This window comes from Gallus gallus, chromosome 4 (assembly GCF_016699485.2).
Source record: "Gallus gallus isolate bGalGal1 chromosome 4, bGalGal1.mat.broiler.GRCg7b, whole genome shotgun sequence".
NCBI lineage: Eukaryota > Metazoa > Chordata > Aves > Galliformes > Phasianidae > Gallus > Gallus gallus.
The window spans coordinates 56456615-56466112 of NC_052535.1; the positions used below are offsets into that span (position 1 = coordinate 56456615).

The following is a 9498-nucleotide window of genomic DNA, read 5'->3' on the forward strand; positions in this document are numbered from 1 at the left end:
CCATCAAGGAAGTTCCATTCCTATTCATTTCCAGTCAAACAAGGGCAAAACTTGCCTGTCTCCTACCTATCACTTATGCTGTTGTGGAGCCCAGATTCCTAAGGTCCATAGCTTCAGCATACCATCTTCTAGCTGCCTGAAATCCTGGAAATTTTCATTGCCAAACCCAGAAGTCAACTTATGGCTCCTGCTCCCTGTCACTCACCAACTGCCAGAAGGAAACAAGAGCTTTCAGTTCTCAGCTCTAAAGCCTTCTGAAAATTCACTTAAAAAAAAAATAAGTTGTTTTAAATGTATTCTTTATATTCTAAAACATTCTGGTTTTTTTAATAAACAGAAAAAATTCTGATAATTAGGCAGAATGTCATAGGTGAAAATCACACGTGCTATCTCTGAGAGAGCGCAGCACAGACATGAAACGTGATCTCACTTGTGAAAGCCTGCAACTTCGTTCTGACCCATCTGCACTAACTGCTTTCGACAAGAGAAGTTATTTCTTCAAAATATATGCAACTTGAGGTGCTGTCCCAGCAGCTGTGAGGTCTCTGTAATTTGTCCCACCTAACAACTCCACTCTGAGGCCTAGAAAATGTGAGAAAAACCACACATACGTTTTTAATGTTGTATTTGCTCTTGTCCCTGAAACCTAAGAACTCTTCCATTCCCTGTTCACTGCATTTTATAAATAGTTGATATACATGCCAGTAATGACACGGGCAATTAAGCCCTTATCCCAAAAGATGTGTGAAAACCAATCCACAACTTAGCATTCCCAGTGGGAAAGCAAGTGCTCAGCATAGTATTAGATCAATCCCCGATTTTATAGACTGAGAGGAAAGGAACTTTAAGGAATAAAAGCCATCATGCTGTTCTGCCTCCTTAGCACTTAGCTCCCAATAATACAGCTATTGCAAAAGGGAGAGAACCTACCACTTGTTTTAAGAGGAGATCTTTAACACTGTGGTGTTGTCAGAGACACATCTATTATACAAACAGAACGACTTAAAGCTATTAATGGTTTTACTGCCATTTCATATCAAAATCACTAAAGAACAATCAAGCATAGTGTCTAAATGTCTGTTTCTTTGACTCAGAATTAAGGGTGGTCTCCTCGACTAGTGTGCTCTCTCTGAGTGACAAAATGTCATGATCTGTATAAAAACACATGCAGCACATACACCCAACACACACAAATCAGAAGAGATCTCACATTTCCACGGGTCTTATCATAAAGGACTCAGGAGGAGGTGGGGAAGGGAACCCCTTCTGTTGGACAACAATAAGGTGCCAGGGAGCTGTGGATGGGGGGGACGGGGCAGAGCACGTGCTGCTCTGTCATGTCATGCATCCACTGCTCAGATCATACCAACCTGCTGTCATGTGTGGTGCAAGGAAGCTCCCAAGGTAGCAATGCAACTGGTGAAAGGTCAAAAGCTTGAATCAGTTTGCAATTGAATACTTGATTAGCAATCTAGCTGAGAAAGAGAGATTTTAGGCACATTTTATAAAAAACATCAAGAGAAGAGATGATGGGAAAGGGGAATATATCATGTTTTCAAAATAATGACTAAAGTACAGAGCTGAGCTGATGAAAAAAATATTTATTTTTTTTAGAAACAAAATGCCATTCCTCTCCAAGACTTTTTTTTTATTATTCCGAGTTATTTTCCTAAAAACCTTTCCAGAATTTTTTCTTCTGTGGTCTCCATTTCATTTCACTGAAATCACTTTATGTGCCAGCAATCCAATTGTGAAACCTCCACAGCTAATAAATTCCCTAAGGCTACAGAAATATTTCTTCATTTAGAACCACTAAAGAAATATTTCCTCATTCAGGCAGGCAGATGCACTGAAGGTACTTAACAACCCAGGAAAAACATGCACTGAGCACTCCATGGAGTGACACATTGCATGGATGGAGCGGGCAAAGCTCTTCAGCACTCACTGGGACCTAGCTGGCAGCCAGACCTCAACACTCACGTCAACTCTAACAGATGCTGAATGAGATCAGCGTGAAAAGGTATGTTTCCTTTACTTCTGTTCTGAAATGTTTTGTAAGGCAAAATTTAATTCAAATGCTATTTCATAATTTTGTTAAGCAATACCTAGAAGTAACTGAGCAAATATTTATATTGTATTTAGAAGACCAAAAAAGAAAAAAAATTTAAACGAGAAATTTGAAAGAGCAAAGGGACCATAGATCGTTTTCTCTAGCAGGAAGAGTATACATTACAGTGTCTCTCTCAAGACCTCAGCAGGAAATATCAAAGTCTGTAGACTGACCTTATGCATGCAAGCAACATTTGTAAATGGCAGCATCCTCTCCTGAATAAAAATGTATTCTTTTGTACATAAAGTTATTGGCACGCTAATGCATTTGCCTTTGAGTTTCTCATTCCTTATGATCACGCTGGATACCCCTGCCATTATTTGTAAGGGTTTTCCCCACTTGGTATTTTCCTGGCAACTTTTCTGCATCAGACTGTCAGTGCCGGAGGAGCCAGAGAGCCTGGCCAAACTACACCCACTGTGAGCGGTGCCGCCAGCAGCCCTTGCCCAGCACTTCGAGATTGGCACAGCTCTCACCCAAGGCCAACTGCAGAGTGCGGTTCTGGACACCAATCCTCCTGTCAGTAGAAGCAAGCTTTTCCGGGGCCAAATGATCTTTGGAAAGGAGCATTTCAGAGCACAGTTCCTTTGGCCTTGAATTAAAGGGTTCACTCTTTCTTTCTGCTTTAACAGCACAGGTTATTCTTTGAACCTTTGTTACATTGTTGTAATTATTTCTGGTGGTTACTAATAATACTTTGACATCCTTATATTTCCATTCAGATTTCATTCATGTTAATGTTATCACATCATGCTAATCTTAATATTAAACTTTATATTGATGTTTGGTAAAAATGTATAAAGGCTGTCTTTACTGCTTGAAAAACCAAGCATTCATATATTGACCTCCATTTCAATAATGAAGACAATGATAGCACACTGGGCAATGAAAAAAAAACCTTCCAGCCAATGAACAGCTCAGCTAACCAACGTGCTTGCATGTATCGGAACCCAGCTTTCCTCTTGCCCATCATAAACTGGAGATCCAGCAGAACTCAGTGAAACTCTACTACCACCATATCTTATGGGTTCAATGATGCCTTAAGAACGGAACAAGATGCTTCAGTCCCACACTTGATGGAGCGCTGAGGCATGCTTCACTATGTACTAAAGGGAAGGAAATGTATCTCTGGGTCTTGACAATGGCAAAGCAAAGTACAAAAGAACTGGTGACGGGCAGCTAGAAGTGAGAGTAGCTGTTTCATGTATTAAAAATGAGCAAAAAAAAAATCTCCTCCCAGAATAAATTGTTTTAATCCCACCTGGCATAATTAATCTACTCACACGTTGCATCACTTCAAAGCTATGCTGGATAAACTAATTCAATCCTGACATCTGAGATTCAGCTAGGTCATAGCTGAACACTGCTTTTCTGTTTTAAAGCTGAACTGACTTCATTTGGTACAATACTTACCCACATGCTTCTACAGGTACCCATCTCCTCAATTTTATCATACAAGCTGGGAAATAGGCTGGTAGTATTATGTATTTTCTACAGCCAGTGGTATATAATAACGGGTGTGATTACTATTGTGATAAAGCTAACCAGATAAATTCTATTAAGTAACAAGGAAAAGTATTCCAGAGAAGTATTCGACTTGGTTTGATCAATCCAAGCTCAAAGTGTATTCAAAAGCACCCTTAATTCAGGTGTTAAATTAGCTACATGCCATACACATTAATGGTAAACAAGGAAATATACAGCTCGTTCCTGATGGGCAGAGTCTCAAAGCCATTAAAAGGCAGTCTTTGAAAAAAATCACTGAAGTCAATGGGATTCCTTCCATTAACTTCAATGAGCTTTGACTCAGGATGCCAAAGTGCTTATGTTTTTTATCTAAATGCAGCTAAGAGAAGAGTCCATTTTCCAGAACACACATCAAAATTCTGATCAACCTGAACTAGTCCCTGAATACCTTGTGTGACCTCTGAGAAAAGACTCAGGGCACAAAATGTCTTCAGGTGAGAAGTCTGGAGTATGGAGAGCAAAGAACTGTAAAAAATAAACTATTAAGGAAAATAGTATATCTTTTCATTAATCTACACTAATCATTCTTATCCCAGCTTCAAATGAACCCAGTGCAAAGTGGGGTCATTTCCCCACAGTTTGGAAAACCAGCCATGTGCACACAGCAGCAGCACTGGAAATGGTGACACAGAGGGCTGATGCCCTGTCCCCAGCATCCTGCTCAGGGACAATGCTCCACCTTCTGTTTCAATGCTCAAACTTGAAGGCAGTGCTGTTTTTAACCTGATTAGATTATTAATAACAACTCACACAGCGGTGAGGTTGGTTTGCAGTATAGGGGCTGAGGATCACTGGATTCTTGGCTTTCACTCTGCCACTTATGCACGAGGCTGCTCTGTGTGAACTGCTGCAAAGTGACCAACTGGAACATGAGGCAGCAATGCCAGCTTTGTTCTGCAAAGCATATTAGCTGCAGTGACGAAAAATGTTATTTGCAAAAAACGAGTTTACGTTAATATAGCAGTTACTAGAATGGAACCCCAATCTCAGTTGGCTGAACCATGTATGACAGTAACGTAAGTCAGAGCCTTACTTCATTTTTATTCCCTAAAAATCACATTTTAGTCTGGAAAAAAAATATATGTATGGTTTTCATGCTGTTCTGATAAAGGGTTTTTCAGTAAATACATTGGTTGGAATGTAATACATATATATTCCAATATTGGTTGGAATAGTAAATACAAATGGTTGGACTGGATGATCCTGTGGGTCTTTTCCAACCTTAGCGATTCTATGATTCTACGATTATAGGGAAAAAGATACAGAATTTTCCCTCTGATGCTCTAGTCAAGCAGTGAAATTATTACACAAGAAACAGTCCCACCTTCTCTCCCTTCCAGTTGCTCTTTGCCATCTCCCTCCCATCCTGTCTCCTCAACAGAAAGGACGCAGGTAGCTCAAACCCAGACCAATTGCTTCGTCTTTCTCACAGGAAGCACAAGGCAGGCCTGGCAGCTTCAGCTCACACTGCCTGTCAGGCTGGCCTCAGGCTCAAAAGAGAACAGAGGAAATAAAGAATAACTTCAATTTTCAGAACCCTTTTTTTTTAAAAAAAAAAAAAAAACAATGTGACAAATGCCACAGCTGTGTTACAGACTTCAGGGAATGGAAGCTATCTCAGTCTGAGGTGCTGTGTCCCCATCTATCAACAGGACTTCTCTTTCTGGGAGATTAACTAAATCCATTTCCTCAGAAAGTTCTAGCAAAAGGTTCTCCATTTGTTCCCTACAGATTTTTTTTCCCCATCAGCACATCAATACTCACAAAAGAGAAAATGAGAGAACAGAAATGAAGGCCAAGTCCAAAGAGCACTTATGTGAACCATCCACCAACTTCCATCTCCAGCATCAACACCCTAAACAGAAAGCTTCATCAACTCATACTAAACTGTTTTGCACCCCGATCATTCTCACATCAATTGGAGGGGATTAAAAGGAGACTTTTAATAATTGCATTCCTTGCTTTCATTTAGCAATTTGTGTTTTTAATTTTTAATTAAACTTACTCTGTTTCCATTTGGACAAAGCCAAATAGAACAGAAGAGATTCCAGCATTAGGATTTTTTTTGTTCATTCACTAAGAAAATGGACGTACCATTCACTGAGTGCAGAGAAATGTGCAGCACTGGGTTGTAACAATGCTCTCCAGTAAAGCCATTTTGTACACCACTGTCCTAATCGCTGTCAACTCTCGTTCATATGGGTCGGACTCCTCAGCTCACACTGCAAAGCAGCAATCCCACACCTTATGACTTATATTAGAGCACAGTGAGTTTATGATAGTCATTGCCTGCTGCTTCTGTTGCTCACATCACTGTGAGAAGAGCAGACAGTGGAGGGAGAGAGGCACGAACACATACACTGTATCAGATATCATTAGCTGTAAGCCCCCAGCACTTAGAACTCCACACAGCCACAGTGCAGCGCAAGTGCTAGGGTGTCCCTGGAGAACACCACCTGCACTATTAGAAGCAGTCAACTAAAAATAAATGCAACGACTGAAGCTGTGCTGGTCCTTTTGGGAGGGCAGCATGCACACAGGGGCAGGAGCCTTGCACACTTCCTCCCCAGTTCTGAAGCGCACCGAGGAGACCGTAGAACTTTACCCATATAACTTGTGTTTCACATAAAGTAAGCTGCTGTTAGTGGCTCTGAGAACTGAAGGGAGACTGTGCTCTCTTAACCCAAGCCACAGGTCTCTGGCCGGGCAGCGATCTCTTCAACCGGAGCAGAAGGCATTTCCCTCCCCAACCAGTCACTCCTTTTGAGAGCGCCGTGGTCATCGCTCGATCAGCGCAAATCAAACAGCGCACACAGAAATGCCAGCTCATAAAGCGCCTTTCTTCTGCGTTTCAAAGCTAACAAGCATGAATCATGGATTGGAAAATCTGAATCCATTCCAGCGCTTCTGATTTTTTTTATGTTATCCATGCTCTGCTCTGCTCCACAAGCACACATCAACAAGAGAGCTGAGCCCAGCTGATGAGAGCAGGCACAGCCCCCGCTGCCCACCACAAACCCATACCAACACCCAGCAGGGACAGGGCCTGCTGTGCTCAGCCCCTGGGACTGGGACAACATGCACAGACAGGCTGAGATACAGCATGACACACACAGCACAACCCACTTCAGCTGAGGTCCGTGCCCATTCATTTTTTGGTGGGTTCATAGCAATCTATCTACCAGGGTAGTCAGATTATGTTTAGAATAGTCTATGTGATGAATAGCTGCCACTGTTCCTTGACATTTGCACATTGACATCTGCTCTCTCATGGTGAAAGCTGCCAGATGTATTAGATGTTCAAAGTATTCAAAAAATGAGGGACTTGGAGGCTTTTGGTGGCAGAGAGGCTGCGTCACTTCTAATTCAGTGAGAGACAAACGAGGTTTGGAACCCCATCTATCTTCTATAGAAAAAGCTTGTTCATAAACATCAGTTTCCACTTTCATTTATGTATTTCAAAATAGTCACTGATGCTCTTCACTGCCTCAACTATGCCAACAAATACTTCAAACACCACCTTCTGAAGAACCCCAGTAGTGAAACAATTTAGCAGATTCTTAGCAAATATAATTAGTCATGAACCTGAAGTGTCGCAGACATCCATGCGTTCCCGGTGCCACCTTACATCCATACACTCTGCTCAGACCCAGCACTACAGCATCATACAAGCACATGTCATGCAAGCCTGGATGAAACAAAGAAAAGCAACCAATCACTTCTGAAATACTCAGCCCGTGGCAGAAACCTACGTGATGTTTAACCTAGAAAATAATTTCGAACTGCAATTACTGCAGTTCACCTTACCATTTCCTTGGAAGCCGATCTTATTCTCCAGAGGGCACTTCATTCATGGACTAAATGTTCCTTTGTGTTTGAGTTAGGCTGAGTGAAAATATAAGCAGGCTACAAATTGCTTACATGCATGTAGCCCAACCACAAGCCAGCTGGATGCAGCCACAGAAACGATGAGAGAGGCACCTACCTTCCTTCCCCAAATTGCCCTGTGCTCAAGGAGAATTATTTAAACAAGGTCTGGGGAAGACGAATCAGTGCCCACATATTTGCATTACAATGCCTGCAAGGATATACTGCCTTTTTCTTTGCAAGCAAAGGTAGAACACCGCATTTCTATCCGCCAACGTATCACTTACAAGATAAGAAGGTGGAGCTGAAAATTGGCTACATACATTTTCAACTACAAATTGCTTCCAGAAGCACAACCTGAAGCAATTCGATGCATGGCCCATATAAGTAAATTAATCTGAGGGAGCCTGAAACACCGGTTCATCGCTGCTAATTCTCTCCTCCACATCCCATTTGGTGTAAGAATACAATGAAATGAAGGGAAAAATAAGTGGGAAAATGGAACCAACCTAGGATTAGAACCACACCGAATGAATAACGGTACAGCAAATTTCTACTGAACATGAAGTATGAAAATTCTGTATTGTTCCTATACGGCGTAAGAGCAATAACAGTAGGTTCACACTTTCAGCTCAGCAATTTCTGTCCTCAAGACAAAAGAAACCCACTTAATCAGCAAGTAAAGATTTTGAAATAATTAATTCCTGCAAGCAAATGAGGAATTAAGAGCCCCCAGCCATCTTATTGTATTCTCAGCCTCCCTCTGTTCCTCACGTTTCAGAGCTCCAGGGCTCCTCATGTCTAGCCCAGATATCAACGTGCTGCGTATGTCAACATCAATTTGCATAGTGCAAAAACCTCCCTAGCCAGATATGCCATCTGAAGCATCAACACAGTGTGCCCAACAGAGGCAGGGACACAAAAAAAAGCACCTTTTATAGATAGAGACAAGCAGGTAGGAGAGGCTGCCAACGTATCTCTGCATTGAATTGCTGGACCAGCAAGGTAGGACCTAAAAACCAAACCAAAACCCTCTGAAAGAGCCTACTGAACACTCACTATGGGTATACTTAGAAGCACCAGGTCTTCTCAGCAGCTTAGCTTCTAGCCAGTATCCTTCTTGCCACACTCCTCCATCACTCGTACTGCAGTGTAAGCAGCAGGTGCCAAGAAGAGACCGAGGCTGCCTCCAGCAGTGACCCCAACATCCCCAGAGCCAGGGCACCAGCTTCAGACTGCCCCAGAAGCTCAGTGTGTGCCTTAGTGGAGCTGCCAGAATGCGTATGTGGCTGAGAGAAGTGCACAGAGAATGCAGTATGTGCAGTGCTTGACAGCCCCAGGCACCCTACAGGGAGAAAGAGAGGCTGACTAGGGAGAAAGGGACTTGCCTCTCTGACTCAATTGATGTTTGCTAAACATTTGTGAAAATGAACAGAAACTGTGACCGGTAAATTGGAAGCCAAGAATGCACATCAAGCACATGCAGACTCAACACTTCACACAGATCTGTATACAGTTCACCACTCTTATCCAGGTACACAGCAGGCAGATATTTCCTCCCTATCAGCTTTGCAGTAATTAATCTGTGAAACACAGTGCCTGCACAAATCTGCTAATATGCTAAAATAGCCCTATCTATTAGAAGCCACCTATTACTCTATTAAAAATAATTTTAAACAGTTTTATGAGCAACACAGATATTAATTTTGAAGCGTGACATGAATAAATGTAACCTTATAAGTAGCTGAGTCCATTCTAAGACTTGCACTGCTTATTCCTTCAGCACAGCAGAGCACAGGAAAACTTGTAGCGCTTCTGTTTCTCCTACCTACACTAGGACAAAGCCAGGCTCATGGCAGCATGGCTGGGCTCATCCACTCTCCATCTTGCACACTTCGCAATGCTAGAAAAACAACAATGACAACACGGGACACTGCAGTTCAGATGTTCAGTTCGATCTCCCATCGTTTCTTTCCCTGCCTCACTGCTGCAGC

General features: G+C 42.2%; 1 protein-coding gene across 5 annotated transcripts in view; it reads right to left on the reverse strand.

Annotated features, from left to right (window-relative positions):
• The window catches only part of ANK2 (ankyrin 2), a 338182-nt gene that overhangs the window by 216709 nt on the left and 111975 nt on the right, over window positions 1-9498 (reverse strand). The window lies entirely within an intron of this gene.